We start from the raw sequence: 13,596 nt of genomic DNA on the forward strand, positions 1-13,596 counted from the left end.
AGTTTCAAATTGAAAGATTTGGGATCTCTCAAATATTTTCTAAGCTTGGAACTAGCTCGCTCTTCTCGTGGTATTGCTCTATCTCAACATCATTATACGTTGTCTCTCTTAGAGGATGTTGGTTTACTCATTTGTAAACCAGTTTCTTTGCCTATGGATCCTAATATCTGTTTACAGGCTGCCACTAATGTTGATGTTCTTTATGATATTTCTTTATATCGCCGTCTTGTGGGTCGGTTACTTTATTTGACCATCTCTAGGCCGGATATCACATTTGCCGTGAACAAACTCAGTCAATATGTTTCTAGACCAAGCAAAGTTCACTTATCTGATGTATTTCATTTGCTTCGATATCTGAAAAATTTCCCTGGCAAAGAAATTTTTCTTTCTGCTTCTTCCAATTTTCAATTGCGAGCTTTTTCTGATGCGGATTGGGGCTCTTGCTTGGACTACCACTGGTTATTGTGTATTCTTAGGTGATTCCGTGGTGTCTTGGAAGGCCAAGAAGTAGCCCACTATCTCACACTCTTCAGCAGAGGCGGAGTACCAGGCTTTGGCAGCCACCACATGTGAACTCATTTGGTTATCCAATCTTTTGGCAGAATTTCGGATACCTTTTCGCCCCTGGCTCTTGTTTTCTGTGATAACGAAGCAGACATTCATATGGCCAATAATCCCAAGTTTCATGAACGCACTAAGCATATTGAGCTTGACTGTCACTTTATTCGTGAACGTGTTCTCAGTGGTTTTATCCAGCTTCTCCCTGTTCGTTCCTCGTTGCAGCTTGCTGATGCCTTTACCAAGGCACTCCCTTCTACTGTATTCCATCTTCTTTTATTCAAGATGGGCTTAGTTGATGTTTATGCTCCATCTTGAGGGGAGTACTGGGTGTTGGGAATGGAGACAAAATAAAATAAGGGGCAAGTGCAGGAATGACCAAATTTAATAACTCGTTTTAAAAAATGTCCAAACCTATCCGATATTGCAATAATGGCTAAATGATTTTTTTTTAAATACTGAAAAAATGTTTAGACAAATATACCCTTGTAACAAATTAGGTATATATGCATAATTTTAGGGATTTAAGATTTTTACGAATAACAAAAACAATCGACCTTAATATTAGGGAATCAACGGTATCTAATAAAAAATAAATCAGATTAAAATAATTATCTTAATTCTAATTTAAAATTGCTAATAAAGCAAATTTAAAAACAATGGATAAGATTGTGTTAGAGAAATCTTGAAATTTACCCATCCTTAATATAAGATTTACAAAATAAGAGAATAAATATTATTAGGGAGGAATAAGCTTATTTGTTTTAAAAAATCAAGAGAGTAAATATTATTAAAATTAATAAGATTGAGTTGGAGTAGATTTTGAAATTTACCCGTCTTTAATATAAGATTTACAAAATAAGAGAGTAAATATTATTAGGGAGGAATATTTTAATTGGTTTTTTAAAAAAATTAGGGTTTTCAAAAAAATCACATGAGAACTCAAAAGGAAAAAAAAAAAACATCTAGAGGCACAAAGAGAGAACCTATTCCATACTAGGTGCATAGTGAACTCCATCTTATGTAGTGTTACATTGATAGTGGGACTTGCACTAATGTTGCTAGTAAGGATATAGTGGAGAGATTGAAATTAGCCACTTACATAATTGTTTTCATGCCCAGAAGACAGCCACAGCCGCAGAAGACAGTTGCAGAACAGTCTTGCCGAAATCTTTAAGCCCACGACGCCACAGAAGATAGTCACCGACGACACCGAGAATTTCCATCACGCTGCTGCTCCCATCTCCCGTTGTTTCCATCCCGCCGCCTCTCCCATCCAGCGGCCGCTCCCATCCCACCGCCGCTCCCATCATGCTATCGCCAAGACTGTTTCTCTTGTGTGTGAGGAAGGTAAAATCTTTGTTCTTATTTTGGGTATAAAATCACCTTAGACAGTGAAGAATAGGTATAGATACAACAGTTTATATATGAGTTATTTGTTTTTTTTTTTTAAATCCTTCCATAGATGTCTTTATCTTTATATATAAAGATTGAATTTCCCCATAAAATAATAACTAAAACATTTTAGGTATTGGGCCATGACTTTCTTATCCTTTTTGGCCCAATTTCTAAACCCTTCCTTCGTCACCAAGTTTGCTGGCCACCCTTCTTTTGTTTTATATTTCCACAATATGAAGAATCAGATTTGGACAGAAGCAAAAAAAAAAAAAATTGGAGCGGCGGCCATTTTTATCGGCAGAGAAAAGAGAGAAGCCGCCATTTTTATCGGCAGAGAAAAGAGAGAAGAAAGTGAGATATTAGACTGTAGAGCGTCGTCGGCAGTTCATTCTCGTGATTCTTGTGAGGTTTTTCATTCTGTATCCCTAAGTAACTATTGTTGTAGTGCTTAGAAGCTAGGTGGCTATTGTTGTAGCAGAGCGTTTTGATGAAAGTGAGGCCTACTGTAATGTTCCCATTATAGTGTAACCTGCATATTGCAGAAGAGGTGTTTGTTTTCTATCTATATCTCGTATTTCTTTTATTTCATTGATAGAACTGTGACTTATTTATAACTGTGGAAGGGAAAAAATACCAGTTAGATCCTGTTGGATTGCTCTTGCTTGCTTGAGAACTAGAGATATTTTGTTACTGCATATATATATTTTTCCCCAACTGAGATAGTTTACAACTAATTGATTTAGTTTGTTATTGTACCAGTTGCATTTCTGTTTATGTCACATTGTATTAGTGACACTTGTTTATAGAGGCATCTGTATTCATTTACGATGAATGAGAATACATTTTCCTCGTTCCAATCTTAATATATTTGAAATTAAAAAAAAAAACAAAACAAACAAACACAGTACATATTTACGTTATTAAACTACTTACCCACGATTATATTTGAAAATTAAGGTATGATCCTGACTTATTATGTTCTTGTTCCTTCTACCTTGTAAGTTCAATCTTGAGCTTCCTATTTTCGTAGGTTTATAATAATCATGTTGTTTTCCTTTTCTTGTTTTTTGTTACAAATGTGTCTGTGGCCGTGTTTCAAATTTCGAGCGATATGTCGACACAAGTATCTTGACATCGACATGGGGGAGAATGTCGTTTACCTCAATGTTGAGGAAATGTCGTTTTTTTTTTTACTTATAATCTAAAAATTGATTTTGTTTTTAATAATTTGAAAAGATATGCTCACCAGTTGTGTCAACGGATATTTTGGTTAATATAAAAAAAAACAAACCTCCTAACAAATAAGTAAATGTGACGGGAGAGAACCAAATCTTTTCTAAAACAAATTAAGGAGGTTTGCTCATTCAAATTTGGCTCAACGTAATATTTTTATTTGAATTAAAAGAAAATATATCTTTAGTATTAGTTAAATTATATCACCGCTATTTGTATATAATAAATTTTATTTTTCAATTTTATACCTATTTCACATCATTATGTAATTAAAAATTAGATTTGATTAGAACTTATCGATAAAACATAATCAATCAACAATAACTCTAATTTACTAATTCAAATAATTTACAGATGTAAGTATATACATAATTTTGTTCTGATATTATCATCGCAACGACATTTTCGTAAGTATATTATTGATATATTTAGACATGAAGGTCAAAATTGAACAATTATGAGCGAACTAAGATACCATTAAAGTCTTATTTACTAATTAAAAAATTTGCATCAATATCCACAATTTATGTATTTTTGCCTCAAATATCCATGGACATTCGACGATGTCGGGAGAATTGGTCTGTGGTTTAATTTTTGTATGCGAAAGCCTAAGCATGTACATATATATATATATTTTTTATTATTGGAGAAGTTACTTCCCACATCCATTTAAATTCATTTTGTCATCTATTTTTTTGTGTTTGCATTAGTGCTGCATTTTCTCTTTCAATACATTACTTCTGATTGTTCTTGTGGCACTTTTCCGTCGTTGTTTCCGACCTTTGGTCCTGAATTTTTCAAAATGCCTGTTCTATTTCAGCCCCACTATTTTAAAAACGTTATTATAGCTTCTAAATGTATAACAAATAATCATTTTTGTTCCTGTGGTTATTTTTGTTTTAAAAAGTGAGCATTTATTCAAATCACATAGGTTGAGGCGGGAAGCGGGAAGCGGGTAAGTAGGTATTATGACTGTAGAGACTAAAATATTTTGACCATTTAAATTTAGCAAGCAAAGAATGAGGCAGAGTTCTACTGAAAGGTTTTGAATGCCCAAAATTCAAGTTTAAACTATACTATTAAATAGAATCACATCCCACAAATATACTGATAATGTGAACCAATGAACAGCTATTTAAGATTATATTTTGAGCATGAGAATTGATATGTACTTCAAAGTTGATGTATGCCAAAGTATTAAAAAGCTCATGTTTGCTTTAGATATGGTAAAAAAGAATAAGTTCTGCTTTCAAATTATCAACGGGCCCTTGCCTTTTCCCCGCTATATTGACACTTTCATCACAGAGTGTATTTCCAAGCCCAGTAACTGTAGAGAAAATATTTTGTAGTGTAACGCTGTAGAGGAGTTATTCTTTGAAATATTTGGTTGGAGTAAAACAACCACAGTTTCTCGAACATCTTAAGGACAGTTGTTTCGCTTTGGGAGGATCGGACATCATCATAGACAATGTTTCATCATGGTTTTCCAAATTCAATCTTTTTGTAATTATGATATTGCTACCATTTCTCTTAATTGGGTTGCCTTTATCTAATCAACCCCTTTTTGTTTGGTATGTTTCTCACATACTCGTTAATAAAATGGTACCTTTTTTCTAAAAAAAAATTATCAAGGTTGTGATGATACCAGCTCTTGAATTTGTGAACTACGAGGTTAAGCAAAATCATTATTGTTCAAAATCGATTATCACATTAATGGACAAGTTACTGTCATACATTAAAGGATTGGCAAAATTCTTCAACCGAAATTTTAGAGTTACTTTTGGGTGTAGAATTTAGCTCTTAGCTTCAGTTTCTTTTTCTTTTAATTTAGTACAACATGTTGGGAATTGGATTCGAACTCACAACCTCTTGATTGGAGATATATTTCAATTACCACTGAGCTGCTCGTTTTGACACTCTTAGCTAGCTTCAGTTGGAGCTAGTATCGTTATATATTGTTTTTTCCATTCCTTTTCAATGTATTGTTGTTTTGAAATCCATACCTTATTGATGAAAATTTTAAAAGGTAGTGGCAAAATTATCATCTAACATTTCATACATAATCTTTCAATTCTAACAATTCAGGATGCAAAATAGAAAGAAAGGTTTTTTCATCTCCTTACTGAAGCAGGTCTTTTCTTTAGATTTTTGTTTGATTTTTTGAATTAGGTTGTTTAAGCCAAAGTGCAGAAAAAAGTGGCATGTAACTTAATTTGCACAAAACATTTGATTTTTCTTCCATTTGCCTTTGGATTGTAAAATTTTATGATTCTGTTGTGGTACGCTAATTTAGTAGTTCTCGAGCAATTTAACTCGACTCAACTCAATAACATCGATCACTTGGATGAGAATGACGTCTGTAGTTATCAATCATTCTGTGACTTCATCCGTATTCAAGGAAAATGATATAAAAGTAAAAGATTAAAAGTTTAAATTTAATTAGCAAAAATATTTAGACGTTTTTATGCCAATTGTAAATAATAGACAATTAATAGGTAATTAACTTGTCCTTAAAAAAGGTAAAAGAAAAAAAAAACAGAAAAAGTTCACCTTCTTTGTGATAAGAAAAACCATTTCATTTTCATTGAGAGGGGGGGGGAGAAACGTACAAAATAAGAAGGCTATATAAAAATCTTTCTATTTAACGAAATGGTAGATAAATTATAATTACAAAAAGGATGAGATTTTGAGGACGAAGTTGATGCCAATACTTTAATATCCTCCCAAAGTGAGTAGAAGAGCGAGATTTGTCTAAAAAAGATCGGTTATTTCTTTTCGACCAAGCAGTCCAAAGAACAACACCAATATCATTTCTCCAAAGAATGGATCTACTACTATCGGATAAAGGGTAGAGAGCCTCGGCGAACAGAGGAAATATTGAAAGCGGAAAACAGATTATTCCACAATGTAACTACGAAAGAGCAATGGAACAGTAAATGATCTAATGTTTCACCCGAACAATTGCACAAAACGCACCAGTTTGAACAAATGGAAATCTGATCAACATCTTATCAAATGCGTTAATACCGTGGTAGAAGACGCACCATAGAAGATATAAACTCCATATCTTAGTAAAGGCAGCAGAAATTGGGCGAAAAGCTGTTCATGAGATGTTATCGCAAAAATCTACTCTCCGTCAAATAGAAACCTTCTGTGTGATGTAACATGTTGAATCTTGATAGAGTACCTTCTAAAACACGTCAATTTCCCACTCTTTCTAGTTTTATCAATTAAGATTTCTGTTTATGAGAATTATTTAAAAAAAGTGATATTCAAACCGGTTTGTAGAAGGCGTAACCAAATGGTATGCAATTGCATGATAAGAGTTTAAAATGAAACAATAAAAAGTCAAACAATCCATCAATAAGTTCTAGTTCAAATAAAATATTATGTATTCAAGCCCTTCTTCTACTTCTAATCATTGGATCTCTGTTCTATTTTTTATCTCGTGTCTTTGCTTATTTTGCTTTTCTACTTCAACTTTAAGATGACCGTCTTTCAATTTGTTGCATGTTCTTTTCGTGTTGTTTATCAATTTTTTTTAGCTGTATGTAACATTGCCTTTAATGCCACTGTCTCGATACATATAGAAATAGAGACTTCACAAGTATTTGAAAAAGAGGAACGACTTATCGATCAAGATAATCCAGATTCTGTTTTAAGAGGTTCATTAAGTTTCCTTTCTTGTAAAAGTCATTATTAGCTTTTCAAAAAAGAAAAAAAAAAACGCTTTAAAGAAAGCATAAATAGCTATTCTATAATATAAATATCACTGTACCTCAAATAAGGGCCGTAGACTGGAAATAGAAAAAAGAAAAGAGAGTAATTGGAAGAACATGACCCACGTTGAAAATTCTCTAGTATCCTTCTTTTTCTTTTTGTTTTTTTTAAGCTTGTGTTTCGTTGTTCAAATTGATCAAACGGCTGTTTCAAATAATTTTGTCAAAAACACTTGTAATAAACATGAAGATCATTTGTGCAAATATGCATTGATGTGTGATAGATTCATATCCTAAACTTATCCGAAATCTTGACCATCTTTATAAATTATTCTATCTCCAAGTCATGCCTCGGACAATAATTAGTACTTTGTGGATAAAAAATTTTCACACTTTAATAGGTTGAAACTATCTTTACTTTGTGGACAATGCTATATTTTGCCATTATTTTCACATAAGTTCTACAAATTATATCATAGAAAATCAAGTCACCAGCCCCAAATTTTACAAGAATAAAAAAAGAAAAAGGTTATCCTTCCTAGGTGTGCCCTTGCATGGGAACATCTATTATATATATAAATATCCACAAATCTGCTTATATTTCTTCCTTATCTATTTATAATATCCAATTGCACAACTAAAAATATCTTAAAAATGGCCATGTAACGCACTAAACCATGCAAACTTTAATATTTGCTACAAGCAGCTCTCAGGCACCAATATTCCGCTGGTGGATCCACCAACATTCCTGCATGAAGACGCGGCCGGTTTCTTATTATACAGAAGTTTTATGTCTTGCAGTTTTATCTCTGTGCATGGATTGGTAGAACTGCAATCAAACGTTACTGCTTCTCGTGTCGCCGATGTTCCTCGAATGTTCCTATACGTCACTCGGCTGATCTTCACGCCTGAGTTCTGCATAGGGCAACCCTTGTTATCGGGGCAATAATTTTGATCGATCAGGATTGGATTTCTCAACGTTGTTCATAATAATGTTGTCGAAGAGAATGTTCCTAACAAAGCCTTTGCTTGGTCTTGCCCATGTTTTATCCTTATGCCGTTGTCTGATCCAGTAAATATTGTGTTCTTTAGCGTTATGTTTTGTACTCCATCTTCATTGAACTCCTTTCCCAAGCTTCCAATGCTGTTCCCGTTTCACGTCATAGCCATTAGAGTAATATTTAATAGGTTGTGTACTAAATTAAGAAATAGTATAAGAAATTCTCTCTGCCATTTTACTTAGGAGAGAAAGATAGAAGAGAGAGACGCCGTTACGAGTGCAAACTTAGTCCTATATTGGTTGGGAAATGGGAGATCTATGGTATATATGTAGGTGAGGATAATTATTTATTGGCACGAGACATTTTGGATGTGTTGAGGATCCTATATTGAAAAGTAAATGTGCCTTACAAATGTTATAATAGACATGTGATACTTCTCTCATCGTCAATTGGTTTTGAGATAGAATTACATGAATATTGATAGGGAAGAAATCAAAAGCAAAGTCATGAGAGTAATGTTTAGAAACAACATTATGGGTGTTAGCCTTTTATTACTATCATTACAGAATTATGGCCGATGAGCCCCAGATGCTCGAGGTGGTGGAAAGCAAGGCACCAATTTCCCACAATGTGATTCGTGTGGCTGTGACAATTATTCCTGTGAGACTTTTTTTAGGTAAAACATGTCAGCAATATAATACTATTATAGGGATACGTGTGTCAGGTTCGTTTTCGTCTAAAAATGAAGATACTAATATTTATATTGTTACCTTACACCATGGCCAGGTCCACATTTGAGATTAGTCATGAGCAAATTGTAGGTTCCTGCACCAATCGATATGCAATCGTCTCCAGTTTGCATGGTGCTGCCAGCGATGGTAACATCGGTGGCAGATTGGACATGAATCCCATCAGTATTTGGGCTCTGATCTGGCGCTATAACCTTTACATTTTCAACCAACACCTTCCTACATCCATTGATTACGATATGAGTTTGTCGGCTGTTGATCGAAGTTAACCCACTGATCACAATGTTGTTTGCCCAATTGAATGTCATCGACTGCATTATATACTAAAGTAAATTAAATTGTTACATACTAAAAGTTTAACGATGAAATTATAGATCAAACATCGTACCGGAGCTCCAACGGGCAATTCTTCCCAGATCTCTTGCAGGCCCAGTAAGCAGCACCCTTGGCATCGAGAGTTCCACCGAGGACAGAGACTTTATTAACTTTGGAGAACAAAATCCAAGATGCAGAATTTCCAAGACCGCGGTAGTCCGGCAGTGCGACAAGCGTTCCGTCTATCTGAAACGTAATCTGGTTCCTACAAGGGCCTTTGAAGACGATGGCTTTGAGCAAGAAGTTTCCTTTAGGGACATACAAAGAAGATGCTGCTGCAGAATTGCAAGCAGACGCCCAAGCCTTGAGAAAAGCCACAGTGGAGTCCGTTCGCCCATCAGACTTGGCACCAAAACTGATCACATTATAGCTACCCGCACTTGATGCTCGAAAAAAGGACACAAAAAAACACAAAGACAGTACAGAAATGAAACACAGAAGGAAATTTGTTGGCCATTTATTTTGTCGAGAGAAATGTTGTGTTTTGAAATGGCAGTTATTTTGGAGTGGTTTTTTATAATGAGATGTAAAATGAAAAAAGTCAAAACCTGAAACTTGAACCACACTTCGATCTTCGGCTGCATGTGCCATGCACGTTACAAATGCATGAGTTTAGGGTCAAGGTGGCGTATTGGTGAAGTATATTATATAAATGATTGATTGCAGGAAGGTGCATGCATGTACGTAAACGAGCGTAGATTAAGGAATTATTCAATGATTAATATAACCGTCGACTAACTGCTGAAGAGAGAAGTACTTTTCTTATTCCTTTTAATGACTTTTTTTTCTTTTTAGTTTCTTTCCCTTCATTCAAAAGCCAAGCTCTGTTCACATTTAATCTTTTGATTGCATCCACATGGACTGCACGCAATGGTCAAGCCTACAATTTCACGCACCAATGATTACATCATAAATGTTAACAAAAACGTTATAGGTATAACCAGCACAATCTAGAATTTTATGTCTGGTACAAATGCATATAAATATAATGGAAAAATATCAATTTTAAATCTAAACTTTGTCATATGTATAAATTTACATGTCAATCTAAGTATAGTCCAATTAGTTATAAGTCACCTATTTTCGACTAAAATTTCGTCAATTCTAATCTCCACCCTTCACATGGTGTTGTTACTAAAAAAAATATCAATTTGCACTTTACTCATGGAATAAGTGGTGTAATATTTCCTTAAACTTTAAAAAAGTGTCGCAAATTTAATATTTTGATGGATTTTCATTCTAAACATTGTTGGAAAAAATATTCTCATATTTGTCAAATGAATTTAAAAACATATACTTTGTATGAAATCGGTAGTAGATAGAATTTAGTCAAAACCAACATTATAATTAGTCTTCTTAAAAAAACATTATAGCCGGGATTTTTCACTAAAATTTTTAAGTTTATTAAAATTATTTAAGGGTGCATTTGGTACATTAATCAAACTTGATTGAAACTTGATTTTATTAAATTAGTGAGATTCTTTTGGAGTTTTGTTCGCCAATTTGGTGATTTGATAGAAATTGAATAGAAACATAAAAATTATATATGAAACTTATCTAAATTTAGGATTATAAATTCAGTTAGACGTAAAACTTAAAACTACTTGTTTTAAAAGGAAAACATATGGTTCTTAGAAAAGGAAAAAGGAAAAAAAAAATACTTACATTTTGAAAAAATATAATAAAAAAACGAAGAATGTTAAATGACAGGTTCGATCCCGGGGACATGCAGGTGGGGGGAAGAAACAAACTTTTTGGAAAAATATAATTAAAAACAAAAAATGTTGAAGCCAGGACTTGATCTGAGAATCAAGAGGATCAAGAGGTGGGGGCGCAGCCCTTTTGCATTGAGAAATAAGGACGAGCATCGGTCGGTTGGATCGGTTTCTGGCCCACCCGACGTCAAAAACCGACTAAGTCGGTTTCGGTCAAGAGGAAGTTTTATTGTTTACAAATCGACCATTTAACCGACGGTTCAGTCGGTCGATTTGGTTGGTTTCTAATAGATATTCAACTCGAAAAAAAAAAGAAAAAATTAAAAAAAAATACTCTAATGTTCCATTTGGTGTTAAGAATTCAAATGTAATGATTTCAAATTCCAAGATTTTAAATTATTGAAATGAGTTCAAATTCCTAATCGCGTTAACAAATTTTGATGGATTTTAAATCAATAAAAATAAAACTTTTTGTTTGGAGGATGGGAGGGAAGGAAAAGGAAGTATTTATTTTACCCATTATATCATTGTAATTATGTATAATTTTTAAAAATAAAATCCTAACAACTCTAAAATAAACCTTTTTGTATGAACCTCGTTTCCAAATACTTGATTACCTCTATTTTTTTTCATCTCCTCGTGTTTCTTATCACCCTTTATACTTTCTTGTCCATTTTATTTCTTGTTTTTATCTAATCTGTTTATGCAAGGATCTGCACAACAGTGTGTTCTAGATTGTAGCTCGAACTCGGCCTCCGGACCGACCTGAACTCTTAGGCGGACCTGCACACAAAGGTGAACACTCCGACGATCAAGTCAGTATAGGTCGGATTCCAAGTTTAGTTCAAGGCCAGAAATCGTCGTACCTGATCGGGGAGTGAGGTCCTCTACTTATGGGTGGTAGTCTCGCTAATCTCGCGACGGTTACATTCGGTAATCTCGGGACCGTCGGTTACACCCGGTAATCTCGGGACCGACGGTTACGCCCGATAATCACGCCGCCGACAGTTGCTCACATCAGCCCCTACCGAGCTCCCCGGTAGGTCAGACCTGGGCCAGGTTCACCTCGGCCCTCATACTTAGCATTTGTCGACGTTAGTGGCGGCCATCTCGGCTATCCGAGCTGGGCATGACTCATGAGCAATCTTGGAGCACCAATAGGGGTCCTCCACGTGTCCAGGGTATTCCCTTCCCCAAACATCATCATTTCTCCAGTTCTCTTTCTTTCTCTATTTTCTCTCTTCTTTTTATACGTCATTCTCTATTTCTTTATTCTCTTTCAATCTCGTCTCCTTCTCCATTTTCTTTTTCTCTTTTTTTTTTAATTTCATCCCATTCTCCATTTTCTCTCTTTTTATCTCATCTCATTATTTGATACACTAATGTAGCACTACATCCATGTCAGTGTTATAATTGGTCAACTTTCAATTAAAATCTTGATGGAAAATTTTTTGGGATAAAATAGGATTTCAAATTTTCTTTTTTTTTTTTAAATTCCAACCAAACAAAATAAATGATCTTAAAATCATTATGATTTCAAAATCCTCAAAATTCGGGCTTCTAAAGTTCAGAGGTAAGTGAGTGTTGTTGTGACTTAAATACAGACATCTCAGGAGAGAAGGAAGAGAAGAACAAATGAAGGAAGAAGGAAGGAGAAGAAATGGGAGAGGGGAAGACGATGGAGGGAGGAGAAATTGCTTTTTTTTTCTTTTTCTTTTTTGAGAATAAAAATACCATCAACCAAGAAAACCACGGTCCTTTTTGTTGGGTTTGTAAAGAGTGCAAACAAAGTTCAATATTTGTTAGGGAAATGAGTGATCCATGATATATAAGGGAGGACAATGTCTCTATTGGTATGAGGCCTTTTGGGTGAAACCAAAAACAAAGTATAATTTGTCGTGTCGTTATTCTTGTGCTTTTACACTTTCTCACAAGTGGTATCAGAGCCATGGAAACCTAGCTATGTGGGAGGAATCCTCGGGGGTCTAAACAAGAGTGATTGTGGTAAGCCTAATAGTTATTACGGAACTTATGGATGAATCTCTAAATCGAACAAAAAAGTGGTCGAGGTGGCGAGCAAAGACATGCTCTATGCTCGGGTGATGAGCAAGACATGTGCCCTATCAAGTCGGGGGTAAATTGATAGGAAGCCTATCACAGTCGGGTAAACTGATAGGAAGAGTGGGTATCTTTGAAACGGGAGTAAAGTGCATGACTATTCGAGGCAAGATACAAGTGGCACTTTGTTCGAGGGGAGAATTGTTGGGTTTGTAAAGAGTGCAAACAAAATCTCACATTGGTATGAGGCCTCTTGGGTGAAACCAAAAGCAATTTGAGAGGAATGCTATTAAATAACAACGTAAGTGGAGCACGTACATATCGACGTGTCAAAGGGCTCGACATCGACACGTGGGGGCAAAATCATTTTTCCCCTCCCCCTCCCCCAATCCCTTTTCGACGAGGGATTGTTGGGAATCTAGAATGTGCCTTCTTTTTTTTTTCCATTTTATTTATTCTAATTATAATAAATATTATTATTACTATTTAAATTTTATGTATTTATTTTAGTTTTTACTATTGACCTATTTTTATTGCGGTTGAAGTTTTTTCAAATTTTCTTTTCAATTTAATTTCAAAATTTTTAAACCTATCCCTCTATTTTTAATAATTGTACCTGTGTTTGTATATATATCAATATTTTATATTTTATTCAATTATTTAACTAAACACTCGATTTGGTTATAAATTATCAATTATCAATAAAATAAAACATAGTTAAGTAACATGGAATTTCAATTACTAATTCAAATTATTTTCATCTATCTTGATTATCTTGTTCCGATATTTT

At 34.3% G+C, this 13,596-nt stretch overlaps 1 pseudogene; it reads right to left on the reverse strand.

Moving 5' to 3' along the window:
• Positions 1-7,540: 7,540 nt before the first annotated feature.
• Positions 7,541-9,624, reverse strand: LOC148207617 (polygalacturonase-like; annotated as a pseudogene).
• Between the last annotated feature and the right edge of the window lie 3,972 nt (positions 9,625-13,596).

This window comes from Momordica charantia, unplaced genomic scaffold (assembly GCF_013281855.1).
Source record: "Momordica charantia cultivar OHB3-1 unplaced genomic scaffold, Mcharantia_2.0 BLBB01000123.1, whole genome shotgun sequence".
Classification (NCBI taxonomy): Eukaryota; Viridiplantae; Streptophyta; class Magnoliopsida; order Cucurbitales; family Cucurbitaceae; genus Momordica; species Momordica charantia.